The sequence below is a fragment of the Panthera onca genome, chromosome B1 (assembly GCF_046562875.1).
Source record: "Panthera onca isolate mPanOnc1 chromosome B1, mPanOnc1 haplotype 2, whole genome shotgun sequence".
NCBI lineage: Eukaryota > Metazoa > Chordata > Mammalia > Carnivora > Felidae > Panthera > Panthera onca.
Window position 1 is genome coordinate 181,070,710 of NC_138342.1, and position 27,247 is coordinate 181,097,956.

A 27,247-nucleotide genomic window follows, 5' to 3' on the forward strand; every position below is an offset into this window, starting at 1 on the left:
CAGTTTGAAGAGAAAGGTTCCCAGGGAGATACTGAGATCCATCTGAGGCCATGCATTTTTGTCATCCAACAGTGACAGTTCATTCATTTCTTGCAAGTTATCAGAATACTGATATCCTATTTGTATAGGTATTTGCAACAAGAAACACAGTAGGCCTTTTTACTTATTCAGAGGGTTTAAAACATGAACCACAAGTACATCTTCAAACTACTGTTTGATTGTTTCTAACTTACTGTCTTATAAATGGTGAAACAAGACAGACTGATTAGAATTCTATGTATCTCTTATGTGAAAATGACTTAATATCTACAAATGTATTCTCTAGAGTGTCAGCCACATGGTTTAGTGCTTACTAAAAGCACTTTCACCATTGTCTATCCTTTCATTCATGGTAAACACACTAAATTAAATATTCTGTTTCTTCTAGAGTAGATTAAAAAATTATTTCAGTTAGAATAGAAAAATAGATATGTTATATATGTCATATATATATATATATATATATATATATATATATATGTAATACATATGTTTTTGCATAGAGATAAAGTCACTTGATCTCCTTCTCTCTCACACAAACATCCAAAATGCAAGGCATGAATTTGAAAAAGAAACACTGAAAATCAAGTATTACAAAGAGATGAGCGATAGGTTAAACTCTTCTAAGAATTTCAGAAATATTCATAAATAGTACACTTAGTTTATTATTCTCACATTGCTTTAAGACTAATCAAAATCAACATTACCTGTATTCCTATTCTAACCTTAATTCTAGTCAAGAGAAGGCTGCCCAAATACCACGTTTCCCCATTAACATTTGTATTATGCCCAAAATAAGACAAAAGAAAATTTTATAGGGGCACCGGGGTGGCTCAGTCAGTTGACTGTCAGACTCTTGATTGTGGCTCAGGTCATCTCACGATTCATGGGTTCAAGCTCCACACTGGACTCTGCGCTGACAGTGGGGAGTCTGCTTGGAATTCCCTCTCTCCCTCTCTCTGCCCCTCCCTAGCTCAGGCGCTCTCTCTCTCTCAGAATGAATGAATGAATGAATGAATGAATGAATGAATGAATGAATAAACTTAAAGAAAAAGTTTCATATAACTGGAGGGCTTTGTTTTGTTTGTATCTCAGGGGAATATGTATTGTTTACAATTTTACAAATATATATTATTTACAAGTATATGTTATTCATGTAATTTATATTTTGTAAGTTATTTTTATATATTATGCATAATATATATAATCTAAAAATACTTTGGGACAAAAATATCATCAATAATAAATAATAAAATACGTAAATAATATATAAATGAAATAATCCTAAATAATAAAATTATTTTTTGTAGTAATATGACTAAATATGTGTCCAGTACTTATTCTGTGCTAGACACTAAGTAGTTTGAATATATTAACCCCCATACTATCCACATCAACTCCCTGACACATTATTATTATTATTATCCCTTTACGTAGATAAGGAAACAGTCTCAGGGAAGTTAAATTACATGCTTCAGTTTTCCCAGTTGCTAAATAAAGAATAAAGGAGAAAAATAAAGACTTAAACTCTAATCTGGCTCCCGAGTCAGTCTTGCTAGACTGCTGCTCTAGGTCAAGACCGCAGTGTAGATTTAACCAACAATTCTGATTTTAATCTACATGTTCTTGGAATGTTTGATGAGTTTTTAATTTAACATATATATAATCTCTTTGTTCAGATAATTTTAAACACGTTTCTACTGAAGAGACAAGTAACTGTGAAATAAAAACTATTTGATGCTGTTTCCATTGTTTAAAATGCTATACAGAAAAAATCCTGTTATTGTTTCTAACACTTCCATATTTTAGAGGGTGAATACACGAGCAGCATAGATTCTACTACTGCCCTTAACTATTCGCTTTTCCTTTCCCTATACAAAAATGATGTATCCTTTCTTATTCCATGTGATGTTTAATGCCCCTGTTGAAGTACTCTTCTCTCTACTGGGATTCGTTTTTCCAATGGGATATAATACATATGACTCCAAAAATAACTAGCTTCAAATGCCATAGTTTCATTGATCTAGTTGGCTTAGATTTTCCTTCTACCATAAAAATTGTTTGTCCTATTGACTCCTTTCATGCAGATATTGGAATGAAAAATACACCTACAGCAGAGACCCTCAGCTCATGTGGAACATGACTGAGAAATAAATTCTTCTAAGATAGGAAGATTTGGTGCCTGTGCCATGATGAAGGGAGAGAAAACCCAAAGCCCAGTAGCCTTCCTAAGTTGAAGACATGGAGCTGAGAGTCTGGGGTGAAAACAGTAGCTAGACTTTGAGTTTGAAAGAGGAGAGAGCTTCAGAGAGAGTTCTGAAAAACTGCAGAGTTCCTATCTCAGTGTGTCAACTAGTCACTGCAAGAAACTACCCAAAACCAGGGAAGGAACACCCAGAAGAGTAGATGTCAGTGCCCAGCACTCACACTGGACAGGGAATACCGCCTATTCTCACCAGCCAGAGTATAAACCCACAGTGTCTGAAAAGTAATAAAAAATTACTCGGCTTGCAAAAAGGCAGGAACATACAGCTTATGATAAGGAGAAAAATCAATCAGCAGAAACTCGTCTATAACTGAAAAAGAATTAACAAAAAAGGACATTAAAACAGTCATTTTAACTGTATTCCATATGTTCTAAAATCTATATGGAAACATGGAAGGTATAAAAAAATACTCATATAGATTCTTAAGAATAAAAACTATAGCATTTGAGATGAAAAAGTTACAACATAAAATTAATGATAGATTAGATACTGAGGGGAAAAAAGATTAACAAACTTAAATACGGAACAATAGAAGCTATCCAAAATAAAACACAAAAGAATTTGTCATGTTAGATAAAAATTAAAAAAAAAAAAGTTAGGTATAACTAACTATGTGCTTCCTACAAATAATTCACTTTAAATAGAAAAGTGTAGTGGTAAAGGACGGGAAAAAGACACCACAAGTTAACATAAAGAAGAAAGCAGGAGGGGCGCCTGGGTGGCTCAGTCAGTTAAGCATCCGACTTCGGCTCAGGTCATGATCTCACGGTTCGTGAGTTCGAGCCCCACGTCGGGCTCTGTGCTGTCAGTCCAGAGCCTGGAGCCTGCTTCAGATTCTGTGTCTCCCTCTCTCTCTGCCCCTCTCCCCCACTCACACTCTGTCTCTATCAAAAAAAATGAATAAACGTTAAAAAAAATTTTTTAAAAAAAAGAAGAAAGCAGGAATGGCTATATCAATATCAAACAATGTAAACTTAAGAACAAAGTATATTACCAAAGGAAAAAAAAAAAAAGACTATGTACCTAGTCACAGATATTCAAAATGCATGCAGCAAAAATTGATGGTACTGCAAAAAGAAATAGAAAAATCCACAATTATAGTCAAAGATTCCAATACTGCATTCTCAATAAGTGACTAAACAAGGCAGAAAGCCGCTATGTAGCAGACTAGAACAATATTATCAACCCACCTGCTTAATTTATATTTAAGGAATTCTTTTTCCACTAAATACCTAAGTTGGAAAAGACGAAAAATTTTAAATCAGTTATCCTAGCCTTCACCTCAAGATACAAAAAGCAAACAATAAAGAATTAATTAAATCTAAAATACACAGAAAAAGACATATAATAAAGATCAAAACGGGGTGCCTGGGTGGCTCAGTCGGTTGAGCGGCTGACTTCGGCTCAGGTCATGATCTCACAGTCCGTGAGTTCAAGCCCCACGTCAGGCTCTGTGCTGACAGCTCAGAGCCTGGAGCCTGTTTCAGATTCTATGTCTCCCTCTCTCTGACCCTCCCCCGTTCATACTCTGTCTCTCTCCGTCTCAAAAATAAATAAATGTTAAAAAAAAAATTTTAAAAAAAAGATCAAAATGAAAGTCAATGAAATAGAAAATAATATAGAATTTTTTTAAAAAGCTACATCTCTCAGGAGATTAATAAATTAATATACTCCAGCCAGACTGATCAAGAAAAAATGAAGACGTAAGCTATTAATGTTAGGAATATGATAGATCACATCACTACCAAGTCTACAGATCTTAAAAGGAAAATAAAGAATATTATTAACAATGTTAAACCAATAAATCTGACAACCTAGAAGAAATGGGTAAGTTTCCTAAAAAACACAAATTGCTAAAATTCACCCAAGAAGAAATAAAAAACCTGAATAGCCCTGTATCTATTTCAAAAATCAAATCTGTAAGTAAAAATCCTTCCACACGAAAAAATAAAAATAAAATAAATTAAAAAAAAAAAAAAAAAAAACCTTCAGGCCCCTGTGGCTTCACTGGTCAAATCTACCAAACATTAAGGAAAAAGACAAACAAAACAACATAGTACAAGACCTAAGTCCTCCAATTCCCAAACTTGGTAAAGGCATTCAAATAAGATTGCAGACCAGTATCTTCATGAACACAGATACAAAAACTCTAAATTATTTTAGCATATCAAATCTATCCATTGATACATAAAAAGGATAATACAATATGATGAAGTTGGGTTCATCACAAGAATGCAAGTTTGATTTAAAATTCTGAACTGAATCTATGTAATCTACTAGATTAACAATGCTAAGGATAGGAAAAACATGTGATCATCTCAGTAGATACAAAAGAAGCATTTAATAAAATCCAGCATTAATTCCTGATAAAAATTCTCAACTAGAAATAGAAAATAAATTCCTTGATCTGATAAAAGGAGTTTATAAAACAAACAAAACAAAAAACCCTGGAGCTAATATCACACTCAATGGTAAAAACAACTGAATACTTTCTCCCTAAAATCAGAGTAAGTCCAGGATGCCTACTGTTAACATTTTTTGAGATATAACTGACATATAACAATATTTTAATTTCAAGTATACAACATAATGACTCAATATCTGTATATATTGCTAAGTGATAGCCACAATAAGTCTAGTTAACATCCATCTCCAAGCATATACATTTTTTCTTGTGATGAGAACTTTTAAGATTTTCTTAGCAACTTTCAAATATGCAATAAAGTATTATTAACTATGGTCACCAGACTGTAATTACATACCCGTGACACTTATTTCATAACTGGAAGTTTGTACCTTTGACCACCTTATTTTGCCCAACCTCTAGCCCCTGCCTCAGGCAACTACCAATCACTTCTCTGTTTCTATGAATTTGGATTTTATGCTTGCACCATTTCTATTCAACTTTGTACTCAAGTCACTAGGCAGTGATTTTAGGCAACACAAACGTAAGAGTCATCCAGATTGGGGAAAAAAGTAAAAATGTCTTTGTTTATAGACAACATGATCATCCACCTAGAATATTAGATGGTATCAACAAAGAAGTTACTAGAACTAAGTGAGTTTAGCAAGATTGTAGGATAAAAAATGGATATAAAATCATAAGTTTCCATAAACTGGCAACAAACACTTGAAAAATAAAATTCTAAGAATCCCATGTAATATACCCTAAAACTTATAAAACTATTAGGAATAAATATGGTGGAAAATGTTAAAAACACTATAAACTATAAAACATTTTTCAGAAAAATTGAAGAAGATAGAAATAAATGGAGACAGAGCCTGTACTCATGGGTAGGAATTGCCAATACTGTTAAGATATCACTTTCCCCAAATGGGTCTATAGTTTCAGTACAATGTCAATTAATATCCCAGCAGGCTTTTCTACAGAAATTAACAAAATCACTTAAAACTCATGTTTAAGTACAAAAAGCCTAAAATAACCGTAACAACATTAATAAGGAGAACCAAACTGGAGAACTAATGCTATCTGATTTCAAAGCATATCATAAAGTTATGATAACCAAAGCATATCATAAAGTTATGATAACCAAGATGATAGGTTTTAGAGCACATTGGTCAATGGAACAGAATAGAGAGACCAGAAATAAAACCACCTATATATGGACATTATTTGAAAAGATACAAAAGCATTGTATCTTTGTGGAAGCAGGATTATCTTTTAAACAAATGGTTTTGGAACAAGTAGGAAGCTGTATGCAAGAAAGTGAACTATGATCTATCTTTTCCCATTATATACAACTTACTATGGCTTTCAGACCTAAAATGTAAACACTAAAACTATAAAAATTCTAAAAGAAAGCATAAGCTAAAATTTTGGATGAGGCAAAGACTTCTTAGGTACAATTCCAAAATGATCTTCAAATAATAATATTGATAAAAATGGACACTGGCAAAATTATAAACTTATCCTATTAGAAAGACACTTAAGAAAAAGCAGACAAGCCAGAGAGTGGGGAAAAATTATTATATCACATAAAAGATCTATATCAGAATATATAAGTACTCTCAAAAATTAATAATAGAAAACCAGCAATCCACTTAAAACTTTCATAAAATTTTGGAAGAGATGGTTCACCAAGGAAGAGAGATGGATGGTAAATAGGCAAAAAGAAATATGCTTAAAATCATTGGTTATTAAAGAAATGCAATTTAAAACCACAATTAGATACCACTACATACATACTAGAATACCTCAACTAAAAAGATTGATCCTAGAAATCAGTAGTGAATATGTAGAAAAACTAGACCTCTCATACATTCCTGGAAGGAATGTAAAATAATAAATCCAATTTGAAACGGTTTGTTAGGTTCTTAAAAAGTAAATATCTACCAAATGATCTAGCCATTCTGCCCCAGGATATTTATCCAAGAGAAAAAATATATGTCAATAAAAATATCTTTACACTAATTTTTACAATAGATTTGTAACAGTCAAAACCTAGAAACAGCAGATGAATGAATCAACAGCTGTGGTATATATACACAATGAAATACCACTCATCAATGAATAGAAACTACTGACACACATTAAAACATGGATTGATCTCAAAATAATTATCCTAAGTGAGAGAAGCCAGACAAGTAGTATACACCGTATGATTCCTATTGTATGAATTTTTTAAAAAGGTAAACTAATCTATCATGAGAGTCTTAGTCACTGCCTAAGATACAGGTCGGGGAGAGGCAGGGCACAAGGAATCTTTGTGGGTGATAAATAGGTTCACTATTTTTTTTAGTTTTTCAACGTTTATTCATTTTTTGAGAGACAGAGAGAGAGCAGAAGTGGGGGAGGGGCAGAGAGAGAGGTAAACACACAATGTGAAGCAGGCTCCAGGCTCTAAGCTGTCAACACAGAGCCCAACATGGAGCTCGAAAACACGAATCACAAGATCGAGACCTGAGCTGAAGTTAGATGCTTAACTGACTGAGCCACCCAGGTGCCCCTAAATAGGTTCACTGTTTTGAAAGTGGTGATTATTTAATGGATATACACTTGGGTCAAACTTATTAATTTTTACATTTTAAATATGTGCAATTATGTTCCTATAAAGTTGTTAAATGGGAAAACAAAGCAAGATTAGAATTAGAAATTACACAGCTTCCCGCACTATTTAGAATAGAAACACTTACATTAAGCATATTAAAAACCACAAAGTGTCTCTTTTATCATTTTCAAATCACCTTAACACAAAAGGTTAAAGGTGTTTTGACTTCTTTTCACACAGGCATCAAGAAGGGTATATTCTCAAGAGTCCATTTTATTTTTAAATTTTTTAATGTTTAACTTTTAAAGAGATTCAGAGAGAGCGAGCGTGAGCAGGAGAGAGGCAGAGACAGAGAGAGAGAGAGAGAGAGACAGAGACAGAGACAGAGACAGAGACACAAAATCTGAAGCAGGCTCTAGACTCCACGTTGTCAACACAGAGCCCCATGTGGGGCTTGAACTCATGAGCCAAAAGATCATGACCTGAGCCAAAGCTGGTCGCAACCGACTAAGCCATTCAGGCGCCCCTCAACAGTCCATTTTAGATTTTGCAAAGTGATACACCCATTTGCTCTCTGGGGCATATACCCTAAAATACATCTCCCTTTGTGTTCAGACACAGAATCTGTTTGCACCACCCTTAATAAACTAGGTATCTGATGTTTGCTTTACTTCAAATACTTTCATATTACCTCACTGCTAAATTCCATTATATAATATGCATGTAAGTTTTTATTTCAAATATTCATTCAATAACCATTTCCTGAGCAGCCAAAATAGGCAGGCACTGCGTTGGGTCCTACCTTGGTAATAACAAAGAAAATGATATGGTCCTTGTTTTCAGGGAATTAGAGTCTTTTAAAGGATGAATTCATGTAAATAAATACCTAGCGCCCTGTACTATGCATATGCTGAAGAATTATAAAGACAGAACTGTGAGAAACCAAAGAAATGTTCAGCCTGGTTCAAACCAAAGGTTTGATCAGGAGCTATCCGTGTGTGGGCAATGCAAAAATATGTTTTGTGGACTAAGTACCAAATAGGCTGTTTTAAAGACGAAGAGTTGGTGAGGCTGACAGATGAGGAAAAGATATTATATACAAGGCATATGGATGTCTCAGAGAACTGGAACCAAAACTAAGTATCATCAGTAAGAATTTGATGAGAATGTTTAACGTGTAATGTGCCATTGCTACAGTCTGACCTTTATCCTGAAAGTAGAGGAAAGCTTTTAAAGAATTTATGTAAGATACTGATATCACACCAATGCAGAGAAGGAATTTACACATTGATATTTAACCTTGGGTTCTTAAAACATAACAGAACTGTTACCAAAAAAGAGTATCAGTGGTTTACCCAAATCTTTTAAAGTATTGATTTACTGATGGCTTGAAAACCTAAATGCTTTCATATTATTGTCCTGTCAATACCCATTATCAAATAAAGAGATGGCCATAACATTTTACATAGGAATTCTCTTTTTAATACTTTTTGCATCTTTGAAGTAATCCATACGTAGAATACTGTTTTCCACTCCTATCTGTCCTCTATGTCATCATAATCTTAGTCTATTGCCTGGACAGTTCTGGGCTTTAGAGGAAACACTTTCCTGGAAACCTAAGTTGATTGAGAAAAAAAATTGTGCCCATCATCTCTAATTTCATGACTTTTCTCACAAGAATAAAAGCAGAATTATGCACAGGATAACCAGTTTTATTAAAGGAAAAGGATGAAACCTGAGATCCTTGAAAATACACAGAAGAAAAGCATTTGACATAGCAAAGTTTATTAGACTCATCTTTGACATTTATTCTCCCAAAGAAATAAACTTCAGCCATTTACTTGTTCCCTTGGGTTAAAGGTTCCTTCCTCTTACTTGTTTTAGTTAAGAGTATTGTTGATCCCTAAACTTCCACGATCAAATTCTTGAAAGAGATCAAACCTTAAAACTTCTCTGGTCAAGTCATTTCAAAAAACAGAAGCACAAAAACTCAAGTGCAATATTCCTTAAGGTGGTACACATTAATATCATCAAATATTTGGAGCATGCACAGCATAGACATAGCTTCAAGTTCTAAGAACAAGGAAACATTGGATCAACACTGCATATATAAAAAGTCTTGATACTTTGCAAATAATTGATAGAATATAAAATATTCAAAGATATTTCCAGTCAATATATGCCTATAGAAGATCCTGTTTTTTCTAAATATTAGAAAAATATTAAGAAACGAAGCTCTGATTTTTTATATATGATTGAGTAAAACTCAGTCAAAATTAAAAGTTAATTCAAGAAGAGTTACTATTGGGCACACATAGTCCACAGGAAACACCTTGCCAATAATTACCTGAAAACATTTGTAGAATTAGCTATTTTCCATATCAATTGAATATTTATTGACTTTCTTTCTTATCACCAGATGCCTATAATCTTCCCTACAAACATCTTGTCTTTTCCATTTTTGTTCATATTTAGTTTTTGGCAACTGCAGCTTGTTTAATTATGTTGGAGCAAAACCAAATTTAGGAAAAACTGTAGATTACAAAAATTTTTCTTTGGCTTACCTCCCACCTGTAGTGTTTCATACAATAACAAACAGCATTTCTCTCCATCAATGTCTTTCCTGGATTCCTGGAGTATTGTTCCCACATTCTCTTTGACTAAACTCTACTGAGGTGTTAACTCCTAAAAACACATGTGAATATTTCTATGGGGTTTTTGCTTTCTTGATAATAGGTTCCACTGTGAAAAAGACAGATATGCAGTGCTCATGATGGCAGCCACATTCATTATCAAAAAGTCAACTCTGCTTTTGAGGGTACATAGAAAGTGTCTTCCAACAATAACTTGATCATTCATGAATTAAACCAGCATTCATGTTTAAAGAAAGTAAAATGAAAGCATGCATATTAAATTTGTGCTATTTTCAGTTAAAAACATTTTGCCCACGAATTTCTAACTCTTGCATGTAATCTCCAGTTATGTTCTCGTTATAGTATAAAATGTATAAAGGATGGGTAAAAGGGAGTAACAGTAAAAGTTCTTATGTGCATAAGGATTAGGTATTTTACTTCTGAACACAGGTCACCCATTGTACTTCGCATCTCACCTGAGGCATGCTGGCCACTCCGGTCCACCAAATGCAGTTCCCTTGGGACCTACGCTGAATGGACACTCAAGGTCTCATGAGGTAAAAGGCTAGGACACTTGCTCTTTCTGACCAGGCAGTGCTGTGGCTGATTAATATCCACCCAAAGCCACAATCACCTTCTGATCTGAGGAGCAGGTGACGTAGAGATTCTGAAGTGTCTTGATAAATTATGCAGGCATATCAAACAATACACATAACAGATTAAAAAAATTTAGTTCACTAAAGTGGTTTGCTTTGTCCTTTTAAGAACTGAATCTAGATAGCTCATCGTCAATTACTGACAACTCCCAGCATGACAATGCTGAAAAATTAGTATGACATGAGTACCACAGAAGAGCTGTTTGCTTTCGCAGTGAAGTATTTGGGAAAGGAGAGAGGAAGGGAGAAATATAAAAAAGGTCATTTTAATAGTCTTTGAAATTTTTCTTTTTCCATTCTTTCTTCTAGAAGCACAAGACCAATTTATTCACAATATTCAATGCCTTTCCAACACTACATCTTATCCTAAGCCTTCCTTCCTCCTTGCCAATACAAATTATACCCATCTTTCAATCATCTTTTAAGACCCACATAAAAGGCCAAAATGATACCTGTTCCATAGTCCCATTTTGTAACCATCCAATCACCATGTGATTCCTCTGACAATTATACATATGCTATCTGCACTTAGAATATCTTTTCTGCTACAGTCTCAAAATATAATTGAAATACATAATTGTTATTTTGCTTTTTGTGTTTACCTCATCACCTTAACTGTTTAGTAATTCTCAAGTACAAGAACTTTTCCCATCCATTGGCCTTTTAACAAATATTTTGTGTTTAAAAAAATTATAGGGAAAATGATTCACCGCACCACTCTGCTCAAAATTCACAATGTTAACTTGCATTACATAATACATGGGGATTTTCAAAAAAGTTACTTATAGTTTGTTAGACCACATATTGTTCCATAAAGAATTTAAAGCAATGAAAAAAAAAAAAACATTAAGCATGTATACATTTATCTTACCAATGTATACTAATAATATATTAGCAATTAAAACTAAGATGCTTCTAAAACCAATATATTAAATTCAACACTCTTTAATTTTGTCCTCATCAGAGGAAAACAGCTGTTTCATGGGTTGTCAATGGTCTTTCTAAATTTCATTATTATGACAAATGTAAAATATCTTTAACATATATATACGGGGTTGTATGTTACCTAGGTGAAAAGGGAAGGATGCACTGGGCCTATGAATCATCTCAAGAACATAAGCAAGAATTTGGTTAGCCTTTATAACTTTTTCTTTTTAAATAAGAAGGTAGAAAGAGAGTAAGTCAGCTGACATCTGATTCCTTGGCTGGACACATAAGCCCTTCCAAATGTGGCCCTGTTCAGTCTCCCTCCCCTACTCAAGCCATCAAAGGCCCACCACCATTCTTCCACACAGAGACATAGCAAGTTCAAAAAAATCTGAGCCATCCAACTGTGGGCCTTTCTGGGGAAATAAAGTAAACTTTATTTGGCTAACCCCCTCTTCCTCCAGGATCCAGCTTTGATGTAACTTCCTAGGGGTCTCCACTCTTACTTTGCCCAATTGGGGTATCAAATGACCATACTTTGTGTTCTCATTATACCTAGCCCCATCCTAGTTTAGACTGGACATTCCCATGTAAAAACAATACCCATTTTATTCTCATTTTACTCTCAATAGTGTCTAGGCTGATGGCAGATTAGAGTCACAGGGTTCAACTTAAAATCAGCCTTGATCAGGAAGGTCAGCTCTTGGCTCTCACTTCAAGGCACCCCTACCAGCTACCAAGCAGGTTTTATCAACACTAACTAACTGAAGCCAACTCGGAAAAGTTATCAAAAATACTGAAAGGAAACATATGGTCAAATAGTGGCTGTATTATTGCAAAGGCCCACAGAGGCAAGAGCTTTAGGAAATTTTCCCAGAAATATTCCCCTTTTGATTTTCATGAGCTTGAAGACAGAACATGCCCAGTAACATAATAGTAATGTCAAATTCCAAAGGCAGCCCCGTGATGGCTTTGCCAGCATATAATTCACTTGATAGAATTCTAAGGCTTTCAATTCTCATGACTCACACTTTGGTGATTTGAGATTAGGCCACAAAAGGAACAGACCCAACTTTCACTAAGGGTTTGCCTGAATTTTGCAAGACATTTTCCAGTGATAACAAACAATGCTATAATATAGTTATTGACAATTCAGTTCCTATTTGAAGCACGTAATTTCTCCAATATTTTTACTTGAAATGTTTAAATCTATGACTAGTGCTTTGAGTTAATCAAAATAAAACATATTGCTAAATATTTAAGTAGAAGGCAGGGCTAAAGATGGTGCCTGGGGTGAAGATATAAACTCAATTCTTAACACGCCTCTTTCAGTGTCTAAAATTTAGCAAAGAAATGATGTAACGCTGCTAGGTTCAGGGCCAATGAAAACAAAGGGAAGAATTGCCATACTGGCACATCAGTAATGCATACTGCCTTGAAACCTCTATCTGGCAGGAGCTCCAGGGGAAGATTTTGATAAGGTAATACTCATACTGTTTAACATCAACCTTTAAAAGTTCAGGTTTGAGGTGAAGAGGCCATTCAAAAAAAAAAAAAAAAAAAAATTTCAAATGGATAACAAGTACAAAACATATTAAACCCTTTCTAGTACTCAAACAATTATAAACTTACATAGGCAACATTTTTCTACTATCAACTTGGTAAAGTTTTTGAAAAGAAGAAATATCCACTGACACTGATGAGATTCTTGGCACTCTCATGCTCCACTAATGAAAATGTAAAAGAATAGAGCTATTCTGTAGAGCAATTTGATAATATTAAAGACCTCTCCAAAATAAACAAAGGCTTTAGAGCCTTTGACTCCACAGTTTTGGTTGATTGTTCCAATAGAAAAAAATTCAAAAATGAAATCAGAGGGCGCCTGGGTGGCTCAGTAGGTTAAGCCTCCAACTCTTGATTACAGTCCAGGTCATGATCTCACGGTTTCATGAGATAAAGCCGTACATCAGGCTCTGTGCTGATGGCAAGGAACCTGCTTGGGATTCTCTCTCCCTCTCTTTCTGCTCCTCCCAGGCTCTCACTCTCAAAATAAATAAACATGGGGAAAAAAGCCCAAAAAACATGAAATCAGAATTTCTAGACAGGAGGCACATGCAGTATTTTTAATTCCTGCCCTCCCCCGGCCCCACAAAGGTAATTCTGAAATAGCCCGGTTTAGGAATCACATGTTTACGAAGACTGTTAATGTCAAGAAAAGTGTTCATTAAATGTTGTTAAGTGATCAAAAGCAAAGTACACCTTATTGTTTTATTTTTAAAAAACACAGAAACACACAAATCCAAAGCTGAAACTATAGTCAGATGTTAATAATAGATACTTAACTTCTAAATAATGAGATCCTGGAAAAGGGATTTATATGTGATTATTATTATTTTAGTTAATTTGGATTTTCAAAATGTTAGATATGCATTGTTTATGAATTAATAAGTTATTTTACAAGATTAATATTTAAATATCTATTATTTCATAATCTAGAATTACCTCAAGTGTGTTTTACAAATGGTAGATCCTTAGGGCGCCTTGGTGGCTTAGTCAGTTAAGCGTCCGACTTTGGCTCAGGTCATGATGTCACAGTTCATGAGTTCAAGCCCCATGTCCAGCTCTGCGCTGACAGCTCAGAGCCTGGAACCTGCTTCAGATTCTGTGTCTCCCTCGCTCTCTTCCCACCCCCCCCCCCCCCAGTCACACTCTGTCTCTGTGTCTCTCTCAATAATAAACGTTAAAAAAAGCTTTTTTAATGGTAGATTCATTTTCTCTACTCAAGATTAACAGTCCTGAATGCCTCAGGAGGGGTGAGCCCCCAAATTATATATTTTCAGATGCAGAAAATAGTTTGAGAATACTGTAGCCTGCAACAGAAATTTTGTATTTATCATAATCCCTGTTACATATGTGATAAAATTATTAACTGACTTTTGTAGCATATCTCAGTGGTTCTCAAACTTTTTGATCTGAGGAACGCTCTACATTCTTAAAATTACTGAAGACCCCAAAAGTTCTTGCTTATGCATGTCATTTATACTGACCATCGACTAAATTAGAAATTATTTAAATATTAACTTAGTAATTTGCTTAAACCCAATAACTCATGAATGTTAGCACAAATAACATTTCATAAAAAAATATTTTTCAAAACAAAACAATTAGTAAGACAAATGGCATTGTTTTACATTTTTGCAAATTACTACTTACTAGAAGACAGCTATAGTATCGTATCTACTTCTGTTTTCAATCTGTTGAAATGTGTTGTTTTTGTTAAAATCTGAAAACAATCTGGACTCACACAGAGGTAAGTTGGATGCAAATGGATGAGGGAAGACTATTTGGAACTTTTCAGCCTATTTTGGATATGCTTCTTTGATATTATGACAAAACTCAACAAGTGGTAGTTTCCTAAAGGTTAGTTGCAACATGGAATCTGAAACCTACTGATAAGCTTTCCTACTCTGTTCCATGAAAACCCTCGGTTTACCTTGCATTTTCAGTGAATTTTTACCCATGCCTGAATTTGTAACATGATACCTTCGTCATCTGGAAAATACTAGTTGTCTGACTTATGCCAATTTTGTATGGTTACACACTTCATTACACAGTATTAAAGCATCACTATGAGGCAGCTAAGAAGCTCATGATAGTTAATGTAGGTTTCTGAAAAATTACAATTTTCTTATGAAAGCTCACAGTTTATCTCTGATAACAAATACTATGAGTTGTCCTTGAAGTGACAGACTTCCTTCATTCACTTTTGAGAAAATGGCCTAATAGCCATGTCTGAGTAACTTTTCTGTCAATATTCTTTTAAGTAAAACGGTATTCCATGAAAAAACCAGAAAGCTCAGCTCACAGGCCATACAATCCCTATGCTCTTTCCCTAATGACGGCCGCTCTACTCTGGCACGCAGCGCAAGGGCTGTATGTGGATTTTTCATTTCATCACACAGAGCATTAAGCACTTTTAGTAAAAATTAACCATTGGAACTACTTAATCAAAGATATTGTTAAGTGAGAGTGTGTAGTGTAAACAATATAAGGACCACTAGTACATGTCGGTGCTGTTCCCTCGATTCATGTCAACAAGCTAACAGCTTTACCTTACTTTTGCATCATCAGTGAATGTGGTAGCAAAGTGAAAATGGCAAATAATACCTTATTACTATTATAAAAATAATTTTAAGCCTGAAGACCCATGAAGGAGTCTCAGGGACACACTGGGGTCTGCGGACTACATTTCCCAGCTCTGATCCACTAACAAGATGAATAGGCAGAAGCTCTCCTTCCACCCATGAAAACAATGCCCATAGGCTCCACATGATGAACTTTCACGACTAATACCCTCTTAACACTTCTGCTCCCAATAGTTCAATTCTATACCCAGCAGTGTCCCCTGGGTAAACTGCCTCATATATGTTGCATGTGGTCTACCTATTGTCATTATTCTACAAATTAATGACATATTGTGTAAGCCAGTGAAATACAAGTGCAAAAGAAAAAGAATTGAAATCGCAATCTAAATTCCACAAATGGAGAGATTTTTATCATTGAATTTACTACTGTATCCCTAGCCCCTCGAGCAATGCCTGACACATAGGAGACATGTACTAAATGTTTAAGGAATAACTGATTTGTTGTTTCTTTGAAAATAAGGGGAATCTCTTGAATGCCTTTTTTTTAAGGCAAATAATGTGCTGGAAAAACAAGAGTAAAAGAAAGAAGTGAGAAAAATCTAAGAGTCTGTAATCTCACTGTTTTATGGTCTTGCTCTAAGGATATGGAAATTAGAAATCAGATACCCTAAACATGATTTATCCATAAAAGTTGAGAAATTACTCCCATTGATTAAAAGAAAAAAAATTCTATCAAAAGTCTTTTTATTTATTTCTCATTTACATTCTGAGGATCCCCTTCATCATCAAGTATTCATCAAATTCTGCCAGTATTTCCAGGAGCCCTTAAATTTGTAAAAACCAAGGGCAAATTGATGCCAGCGACATTTCACCTTGCTGATGCACCACCACCATCTAGTGTCAATAACTGGTAACTGCAAGTTTTAGTCCACAGACCTTTGACCTTGGCTTCATTTAAAATGTTTCAAGGAAGGAAGGAAGGAAGGAAGGAAGGAAGGAAGGAAGGAAGGGAGGGAGGGAGGGAAAAGAAAGAAAAGAAGGAAAAGAAAGAGAGAAAGAAAGAGAGAAAGAGAGAAAGAAAGAAAGAAAGAAAGAAAGAAAGAGGAAACAAGATGTACTGAGATGCAAAATCAATGTTTCTTGAACTCCCTTCTACAGGTTTTGAATCACCTTGATGGGAGTTTCAAATTTCATATACAAATTATATTTTGAGACTTAATACTGTGTTTAGGGTATCCATGTTATCATTCTAAAAGTTTTTATTCTGGGACACCTGGGTGGCTCAGTCGGCTAAACATCAGACTCTTGATTTCAACTCAGGTCATGATCTCATGGTTCATGAGATCGAAACCCATGTCAGGCTCCATGTTGAACATGGAGCCTACTTCAGATTCATTCATTCATTCATTCATTCACTCTCTCTCCCCACCCCTACCCTCTCCCCAACTCACACACTCTAAAATAAAAAAAATAAAAAATAATAAAAAAAAAAAAGTTTTGTCCCATCTCCTTCTACTATTTATCTTTTCGGAGTGAAGATTCACTTTGTGACCATTCTCTATGTATTTGCTCGAGTAATAAGAAAAAGGGGTGAATGACAAGGTTGACCTAACTTGTACATTTTAGCTAACACTGTTGAGTATAAAAGCATCAAGTATACAATAGGAATATGATAACTTCAGTACTGTGGGGTAATAAGTGACATAAATATCAGAGGTTATACACAGTTGATCTATTAGCAAAGAGAATGCAAAGATACCAAATGATACCTGCTGGTCCTGGTGCCTCCAAGATGGGAAATGCAAATTGCCACTTTTCTTCTCATTTCATGAAATTTAAAGGAACCCCAACAATACTTTTCTTACTGAAAGTACCTTCCCTAGAAGTCTCTCTCAGAATTGTGAAATTCTACCATTAGAAGTAATTTTATGTATGGAAGTGCTGAATCACTATATTGCACACCTAGGACTGATATTACACTGTATGTTAACTAACTGGAATTGAAATAAAAACTTAAAAAAAAAAGAAACAATTTTACATTTATAATGGCAATTTCTGCTAGAACGTATATTCCTAAGGAAGAACCTTGTCAGATATTTTAAGCCTTTAACAACCTCTTGATACAGTTAGTTAGCTGAAAGTTAGTCTAATCCATTCACACTGTAACAGGGAAGCAGGCCACAGGTCTGGAAAGCTGGAGGTCAGCAGGCAGATGGGAAGCAGCAAGGAGATCCAAGGGAAGACTGGGGAAAGGAGGGCAGAATGTAGGAGCATGTGTTTTCTCAGCACTCCTGAGAATATCTGATTTTGCAGCCTGGATCCTTCCAAGAAGATTCTATATGGCAACATTAAATCCTTTTGAAAACCACACTATCCCTAAGTTGATTAGCTCTATAGGCTTTACGTTAAAAGTAGGACAATTTTTAAACTGATTATTAAGCAGCAGTTTGAATCTAGGCTCAAATGCTAATGTGAAATGCAAGGGTGTGATTGAAGATTCACATGGGCAGCACATCCCCTCAGTGTCTGGCTGCATTTGCTAAGGGCATGTTTACCCAGTTAGTCCTGCAATTGTCTCAGACCTGTGGCCCTATCCCAGGGGAAGCCTGAGGGAAGAGGACAAACATTAGGAGTCATCACTCTTTCTGTACCAGGGATAGCTTCATGGGCATATGAGCAATGTAATTGTACAGGGCCTCATGCTTGGAAGGGTACAGCCCTTGGTTTAATGCTCAGCTGTTTCCACACTAAAATTCTTCTGAGCCTGAAGTTTTTAAGTGAAATCCAATGGTATAATAGACATGCACTTATGCAGATGAGCTAGTCACACTACGCATGTCTGCCAGCTCTTGACTTCCCATTCAAAAATAGTGTATCCAATGCCCCTTGAGCACAGAATTCCAGCAGGCCCATGATGCCTGGGAGTTCAGAAACACTCAAAGTGAATCCAAAATATAGATATTACATCTACGATGGACTACCTTTCCATTACAACTAAAACTTAATTCCAATGAAGAAAACCCGTTTGTAAGAAACTTGAATGGCCAAGAAACCCTATCATGTCCACTCTTACACTTTTCCCTTATATTAGCCATCCACAAATGTTGAAAGTGATGACAAAGGACAATGTGGGAAGGGGGCGCCTGGGTGGCTCAGTCAGTTAAGCATCCGACTTTGGCTCAGGTCATGATCTTGCTGTTTAGAGTTCAAACCCCATATCAGGCTCTGTGCTGACAGCTCACAGACTGGAGCCTGTTTCAGATTCTATTTCTGTCTGTCTGTCTGTCTCTCTCTGTCCCTCCCTCACTTTCACTCTCTCTCTCAAAAATAAACATTAAAAAAAAGTCGTGTGTTTTTTTTTTTTTAAAGAAGGATGTGGGAAGAGGAAAAACCACAGTCCCTTTTTCTTTGTGTTTTTCCTTACTCATCAATAAGTTGAAGGTAAAAGAGTGTTGGTAGTCTGTAGATATATTAGCTATATTCACTATGTGAAATAAAAACAGTAGAGATTGTTTTATGTGGCATTTTCATTTTTCTGGTAAGAATGAAATACACATGCCCATATAAGCTACAAAATGCAAATTATACATTTTAGTGATGTGCATAGTTGGCAAATGTTCTTATTTTTATATTTAAAACAGGCACTGCACAACATAAACAGTAAAAATCATTCTAATAATTTATTTTTTCTTTATATATAATGACATTAACAAATAAAATCACCTTGATAAGTTGAAAGCCCATGGAAGAAAACCATGTGTATTTTGGAACCTTTCACATTTTCCTTGCCTTTTGAACAAAGCCCCTTTCATTTGCACTTTGCACTGGACCCCACAAATTATGTTCTTTACACTTAGTAGTGTTCTTAACTCTCTCAGACCAGTTACGATATTCCTTGGGGAAAAGTCAGCTGTCAAAATATCATTTCTTTTTGGTGAAGGCTATAATCCTTTGTCCTCTGAGAGCATGCCCTTCCTCTCCAAATAGGATAAAAGATGTATTACATAAAAATTAAAATGTTTACTTTTGTTTATTCATATTCAGAAAATCTGTGTTCTTCCTGTAAAGACACAGTTAGAGAAAAAACAAGAGACTTCTTTGTTTCTAATTTTGGAAATAGAAATTTAGTCTTTACTAGAGTAAAACAACAATAAAGACACATTTTTCCTGTAGCAAAATATTCTATCATATCCAGTGTACTCTCTGTTAAGATATTTGAAGAGACATTCATAGTTTGAGACCACCAAGACCATTTAAATGCTTTCCCTTTATTCACATTGGAAACCAAAGCTGAGAATATGTGACTTCCTTGGTGCTCACCTCCTCTGAGGACATCTCCCCACCATTTCCTCCACACTCTGTGCAGAGCCTGATGCAGGGCTCAGGCTCACCACTGTGACATCATGACCTAAGCTCAAATCAAGAGTCAGACACTCGACCAAATGAGTCACCCGGGTGCCCCTGAATGTGCATAGTCTTAATGCACCGATTGTTTGAGGATGTTGGCAAGATGAAATAAATTTAAAAGTATGTCAAGAAATAAGGCCAAATCTCAGAGTCAATTCATTCTGTGAAACAAAAACCACACACACAAAAAAACCAATCATATTGCCTTTTTTTTTTTTTTAACGTTTGTTTATTTTTGAGACAGAGAGAAACAGAGCATGAACGGGGGAGGGTCACAGAGAGAGGGAGACACAGAATCTGAAACAGGCTCCAGGCTCTGAGCTGTCAGCACAGAGCCCAACGCGGGGCTTGAACCCACGGACCGTGAGATCATGACCTGAGCCGAAGTCGGACGCTTAACCGACTGAGCCACCCAGGCGCCCCCATATTGCCTTTTTAAATAAGTGGTATGAGTACAACTTTAAAAACACTTCTCAAACATACTTTTGTTTGGTCTCAATACAAAATGACTATTGCAGAAACAGTGTAATTAGGTGAAATAGTGTAATGATTATACTCAAGAACAAAGTCACCTTTTTTTCTCTTTGTATACTGATGACAGCAGGAAATGTATGAACACAGAGAAACTTGCTTTACTCTCTAAGTATTATTCTCTCCTCCGGAGTGGAGCCACTGAGGACAACAGTCCATCAACCCATGAAGCCACCCTAAGGAAATAATACTTTCACCTTCAAAGTAAGTACAGCTTCTGCTTTCAGAAGCAGCTCACTCTGTCTGCTATAGAGCAGATATGCATCAAAGTTGACTTTCAACTTGTGTCTCCCCAAGTCAAAGGGAAGTTAAAGGGAAATAAAAGTAACTGATTTTTGAAAATTACAGTGATCACTGACATTACTGAAAAGTTACAGGATGAATTCATCCCAGGGTTCCTTACTCACAAATTTAAAAGATCAGAAACACTGACTGGCCCAATGTTACACAGCTAGGAACGGGCAGAATCAGACCTTCCAGCCTGGCCTTACTCCAGTCTTTACCCATTTCGTTCCTCTATGCAGCTGCTCCTATAGATCAACTTGGTGCCCTGCAAGGGCACTATGATTCTCATGGGTAAACATTTATGTAAGCCTCTGTAATCTAAATAGTAAGGTTTCTATTTGCTTAATTCCAAACAAGTGATTGAGTTATACAGAATGAAATAAAATTAATACTGATTATTCCTTTCAATTGTTAACATTTTTACTGCTTTAGTCACCAATACAGTATTAAACACTTCAAAGTTGCTAAGAGACTAGATTTTAAGTGTTCTCACCACAGAAACAAATAATTATGTGGTATTCTAGAGGTGTTAGCTGACAGTATGGTGGTAATCATATTGCAATATATAACGCAATATATAAATGCATCAAATGAACACCTTGCACACTTTAAACTTACACACAATGTTATGTGTCAAGTCCATGTCATTTAAACAGAGAGGAGAGAGAGAGAAAAAAAGCAAATATATCAGACCAGGGCAATCAATACTCTTTAAGAAGAGGTTTTTCTCTATTAAGTGAAGTCTAAGCCCGTATGTTATTATTTTCTAGGATTATAAAGGGCTTCTCCTGATAAAATGATGAACTATTCAAGAATAGAGACGCTGCCCACCTTTCTAATGTGGCTAGATAGATTAAATTAACCATATGCTGTGAAGACTTAGTTATAAATACTGGAAATACAACAATGTACTCAGGGGCAAATAGTGCCTTATACTGGGAGGGGGACAGGATTTCTTTTTTTTCTGTGTGAACATTTACTGCTTTATAGGGTGAAAGAAAAGGGTGACAGTTTGTTCAGTATAAAACACTTCCAAATATATTCAAGAAATTGCAAACTATTTACAGAAAGGCTTTGACAGGTTTGAGGGAGAACTCGACCTTCTCTTTGACCTCACCAATTCCCACATCAATATATTTCCCTATGGCACAAAGGTACTAAATTATCATTTCAATATATTCTTCAACTAAAAGAACATCTAGAAAGTAAGGACAAAAACACTGAATCTTCAACAATGTCCACCATACATTCTAATGTAGTAATACCTGAATGTCCATTATTACTTCCTAGCATTTATCTTTACTATATTTTTTCCTATTTTGCCCTATGCCCATTTTCATAAAAAATATGCCATTCAGCCTCACATTTTGTCACTTCTTCAAAAACTTTAAACTATAAGATAGAATGACTAAATGTGAGCATCAACTTTTTAAGATGTAAATGTTTATGTCTTTGAAAATCTTTCATAAGTTTAGTCAGATGTAATTATAAGTTTACTCACATACCTTTTAGTATATAGCATACAATCTTTCATCTTAAAAATAACAGATCAATGGCCTGTTCCACTAGAATCTAGGGTCTAGGGTCTAGATGACTTCTGCTGATAACATTAACATGTAATAAGACTTAGGTTTGCATTTTCTTTGTTAAAGTCAGTGAAGTGATGAGAGCAGGTGACAGGCAAAAAAGAGAAATTTTACAATGATCAGGAAGACTTTTCCAACTCCAAAATTCAATTAAATTAATAGAATCAGATGACTGACTTTTGTAATACAGTATTTATCTCCCAGGGGGAAGAGAAACCTTGAATACGTAGTCAAGACCAGAGAGGAGTAAGTGAAATTACTTGTAGATCATGATTTGTTTTAGATTTTTTTAGTACGTCAAAAACAAAATTCATTTTGTGAAACAAAAAGTGCATAAAAATGCATCTGTATTGCATTTTTGTAGAAATGGTATTGGGTACAGCTTTAAAAACATTTCTCAAACATACTTTTCTGTTTGGTCTCAATACAAAATGACTAATGCAAAAACACTATAATTACACGAAATAGTGTATTTATACTTGAATTCATACTTAAATTTTTTTAAAATCACAATTTTTAACAAAATATCTCTACCATTTTCCTTAGAATTATCACAATGTAAAATAGAAGGAATAGATCAACAAATGGCCAGAAACACAAAACTTTTTGCTAAACACAGAAAAAATTAAATTCTCCTCCTGCTCTAGTCCGTTTTCTGGCTTATGGTATTGCCAGTCACCCTGTGGTGAGGACTGGAAGACACAAGCGTCTCTTCCCTCTCATTCACAATCTCTATCTAGTTGTTCTGCAAATTCTGGAATTGTCCTCCCCATACAACATTTCAGTCTGTTCCTTCTCTTCCCTTTCCAAAGCTGCTAGCACAGTTCAAGTCTTTATGGTCTTTCAGATGGACTTTTATGAAACTTTCTGTCTGGTCTCCCTGGCTTTGCTTCTCTCTGTCCTCAAATCCCTCCTACACTCTGTTGCAAGTTTTGGTCAGAAAAACAATATAGTCACAATATTCAGTTATTGAAAAAGTTTAATGGTTTTCACTCCCTATAAAGCAAAATGCAGTCTCCTTAGCAATACATTCAAGGTCCTTTCTCATTGGACCCCAAGCCACATCATTATTCCTTTACCTTCCTCATCTAATCACATAGTGTCACTCGTAAGGCTCTTCTGCCCCTTAGTCCAGTTAAACTCTGTTCTGTCAGAGAACACCCCACGATTCATAATGACCCTGACATTTTCCCCCATGCATTTCTTTTTAGAAAACTGCATACCCCATCTCTTTATGATGTCTACCATTAAAACTAAAGATTTCTCCTCTGAGTTAACTGCCTCTTCCTCTGCCAACAGAAATGGTGCACAATAAACACCTATGAATTCCTCAATCTCTGCATTATTCTGTTGCCAAAGAGCTGGCCGAGGCCTCCTGAAAGGGGGATGGTGGTAGTGGTGTCCCTGTTTGTTCTCTGACTGCACATACAGGCCTCACTCCTCCTTGTGCACTCCACGATGCAACCCAGAGCCTAGCATAACGTTCTGGGGGTCTTTACGCACTTGAATTCGGTAATGGATCAGGCCAAGAGATCTGCATAAAGACAATGCTTAATCCAAAAGAGTTAAAGACAGAAACAGGATAATCTACAAGGAGCTCTGGGACTTAAAACCTTACTCTCTCTCCCTATTTTACACGCACTTAGGGAGCTAGCTAATTAAAGAAATCCTCTGGAGAATTTCTTGTGAAGGGAAGAATTCTTTCACAAAGCAAATAATCAACCCTTAATTTATAAAGTACTTATGGAGTTAGGTGCCTACAGTATCATCAAATGGCATTTGAGGGACTCCTTGTCATTGTCTATGTAAGCAAGTAACTGTAAAGGAATCTTTAAGATTCTCAAGAAAATTGGGGAGTAAGTGATTTAAGCTCTTAATTTTGATCTTCTATAAAAGAGTATAATAAGGCTTTATTTGCTTTCCTATTTAAGCTTTAAAACATAGAGTACATCAAAGAACCTCCACAAGTAACATTGTATTATTACATTTATTTTATTTCAGGCAAAAGGCAATAAAAAGTTGTCTATGATTAAAATAAAGGGTCTATTGTGTTATTTATAGATCTTTAATTTGGGAGCAAAATTTTGACACTTCTTTCTCAATCTAAGTAGTGATAATTTTTTTTGAAAAAACTCTACTATGATATTTGTTGTTGCTTTTTTTAAATGATTCTCCAACCAGGGGCAGATGAACTGAATTTTTACTATGAATTAAGATTTAAAGTTTTACTTTTGAGTATTTTGTCACCAACATTCCTAAGATTTTGAAAACTAGCATGTCTATTATTTTGGTACTATGTACATAAGAAAGAAAAGAACACACACACACACACACACACACACACACACACACACACACACACATCTGTACTAGTTTACTGGCCCTATATTTCAATAGGGCACCTCCAGATTTTCCACATAGAACTGATTTTGGGAGTGGCAATTTTCCTGGGGCAAGATGAAACCGAAGCAGCATTAGGATACCACCCCAAAGATGGAGTTTCGTGGTAAGTACAGTTTTTTTGTTGTTGTTCTTTTGTTTGTTTACCTAGGATACATATGTATGTGTACTGGGGGGGGGGGGGGGGGCCATGGTTAGGGGACAGTATTTGAAATTCTGTAAAAATGAAAATTTCCACAAACTATTTCTTGGTTTCAACCCTGGTATGCAATTTCTGGGCCAATCTCTATCACAAACACTATTTTATATTTTGCTTCCCTCCCTCCCTCCCCCACTCCTGCCTTCCTCTATTTCGTTCTTAGAAAAGCAGAAAGATAGGCTTCTAAAATTTGTGTATGAATTACATGTTAAAAAATAAAGTTGAATTGCCTGAGGAGGTAACATATGGTGAAAACCTTTAAAAGAAAAATCCTATAGAACATGTAAAACTCTCCATATTGAAGTCCCTGCCTACCTCCTCAGCATTATCTCTGTATACTTGGCTAATTTCAGTTTCAAGATTCTGTCAAACTGTTTCACACGTCCATGCCTTGCCATTTGCCATTTTCATTGCCTGGAAACCATGTATTCACTGAGCATTTCTACTGAAATCTACTCTGTGTGAAGAATGGTTAAAAAAGATACGCTTGCTGCGCACACATGACTTGGTGTCCATCCTCCCTGGCAAATCCACGGTCATCCTGCACCTTCTGTTTCTTTCTCTGAGATGTGTTCCCTGACAAGAGTGGAGACACTGGTACAGCTTTCATGTATCTTACAGCGCTAACTGAAATGTTTTTCGTGTGGTTATTTTACCTCCCTGAGTCTCTTACGAAACAGTGAACTTTCTCTCTCTCTCTCATTTTTGTATCATTAGTATACTGCTCAGCACTGCATGAATTAATTAATTTAGTGACTAAATTGAGGTACTGATTTTTCTGGAGAGAGTACACTGAATTTCAACCTGAATATTGTTTTACACGTACTAATTCAAGCCTTGGCAAAGGACATATTTATAAAAAAGACAATTCGCACAAAACTTTAAAATGTGAAGTTGACGAAACCACAATGAATATAATCTCCTACATGAATGTATGTTCTTATAATAAACATCAAAATTCCTCAATTTTGCTACTTGAAATGTAAGCATTATGATGTTCTTCTTCTGGTGTTCTCCCAAGTAATCATAACTGTTACATGATTCTGCCTACATATGTGGTACTTTTATTACAAAGGTGGCTAGAATTACTATCTAGAGTGGTTAAACTCTTCAGAAGAAATACACTATTTAATTCAAAACTCACAATGGTAATAGCATCTTCTATGAAAGCTGAAAAGTTGGCCTTGGGGAAAGAAGATGCCTGATTCTTTACGAACAGAAAGTAGCTTAGAAATTTGTAGGCAGTTTTTTTTTTTTTTTTAAATATTAACCCAGTGTAGTAAGCAACTCCTTAAACCACACAATATCTGTATGCATGCATTAGATTTCAGTGTAACCTAAGGGTACCAGAGACCCTACTGGGCTTGAGTCATCACTTAAACTTTCTTGTCCCGCTTAAAAATATATTATTTTAAATAACAGAGTAGGGATAAGATACATTACTGAATGTATTTTAAGTTCCTTGAATATGGCCATACTATTTTATGCATCCTTTTAATTACTTCACTTTCCATTACACCAATTTTACCAGAGTAGATTCTCAATAAATACTGCTCATTTTTATTTGGGTGTCCTACAAATAATAAAAGAAACTTGAATAAGATTCACTGCTTTGATAGTTAGAAATAAAAGAGGACGAATATTTAATATGTTATCATTTTGCAAATATTTGACAGATTTAATTAACTACATGTGATTCCAGATAGCTTAATAGATCATGCCCTAAACTAGGAGTCACATATTGGTTAAATTTAATAGAAACTATTTTAATAACAGCAGTTGACTAGTAATAGAGTGGGCTTAATATAAGGTATGATGTGTCCTACTGGTAGATAGTCTCAAACAGAATGCCTGGAAAGTAGCAGACGACTACCTTTGGCTGGGAGGTTGACAAAGAAGATCTGACAGAATCCTGTGAGACTAAAACTGTTCTTTAAGCCCTCTAAAAGAGAAATAAGCATAGCTGAGTATATTCAATGCATGTGTTGGTTTATCCAATTATCTCAGAAGAGTGATACCGTATGTATTTTATAGTCTATAAATACATGTCCTCAATGTTATTGAGTTTTAAATTGGTTCTGGACAACTTTCAAGACTCCAGAGTCCTAGAGACTTCAGGACTGGTCATAAACTACTCTGGAAGTGACCATCACTTTCCCAGAA

At 35.4% G+C, this 27,247-nt stretch overlaps 1 protein-coding gene and 1 long non-coding RNA gene across 6 annotated transcripts in view; one reads left to right on the plus strand and one right to left on the minus strand.

The window, feature by feature from the left end:
* Positions 1-22,845, plus strand: part of LOC132691597 (uncharacterized) — an 84,800-nt gene extending 61,955 nt beyond the window's left edge. For 2 of the 4 annotated variants that reach the window (XR_009615889.3, XR_013554860.2), the window contains exons 4-6: positions 10,399-10,505; positions 20,685-20,818; positions 22,690-22,845. This is a non-coding gene — a long non-coding RNA (uncharacterized LOC132691597). The remainder of the gene's footprint in view (positions 1-10,398; positions 10,506-20,684; positions 20,819-22,689) is intronic. The other 2 variants (XR_013554861.2, XR_009615888.2) reach the window with 2 other exon arrangements.
* The window catches only part of SGCZ (sarcoglycan zeta), a 1,087,629-nt gene that overhangs the window by 716,214 nt on the left and 344,168 nt on the right, over positions 1-27,247 (minus strand). The window lies entirely within an intron of this gene.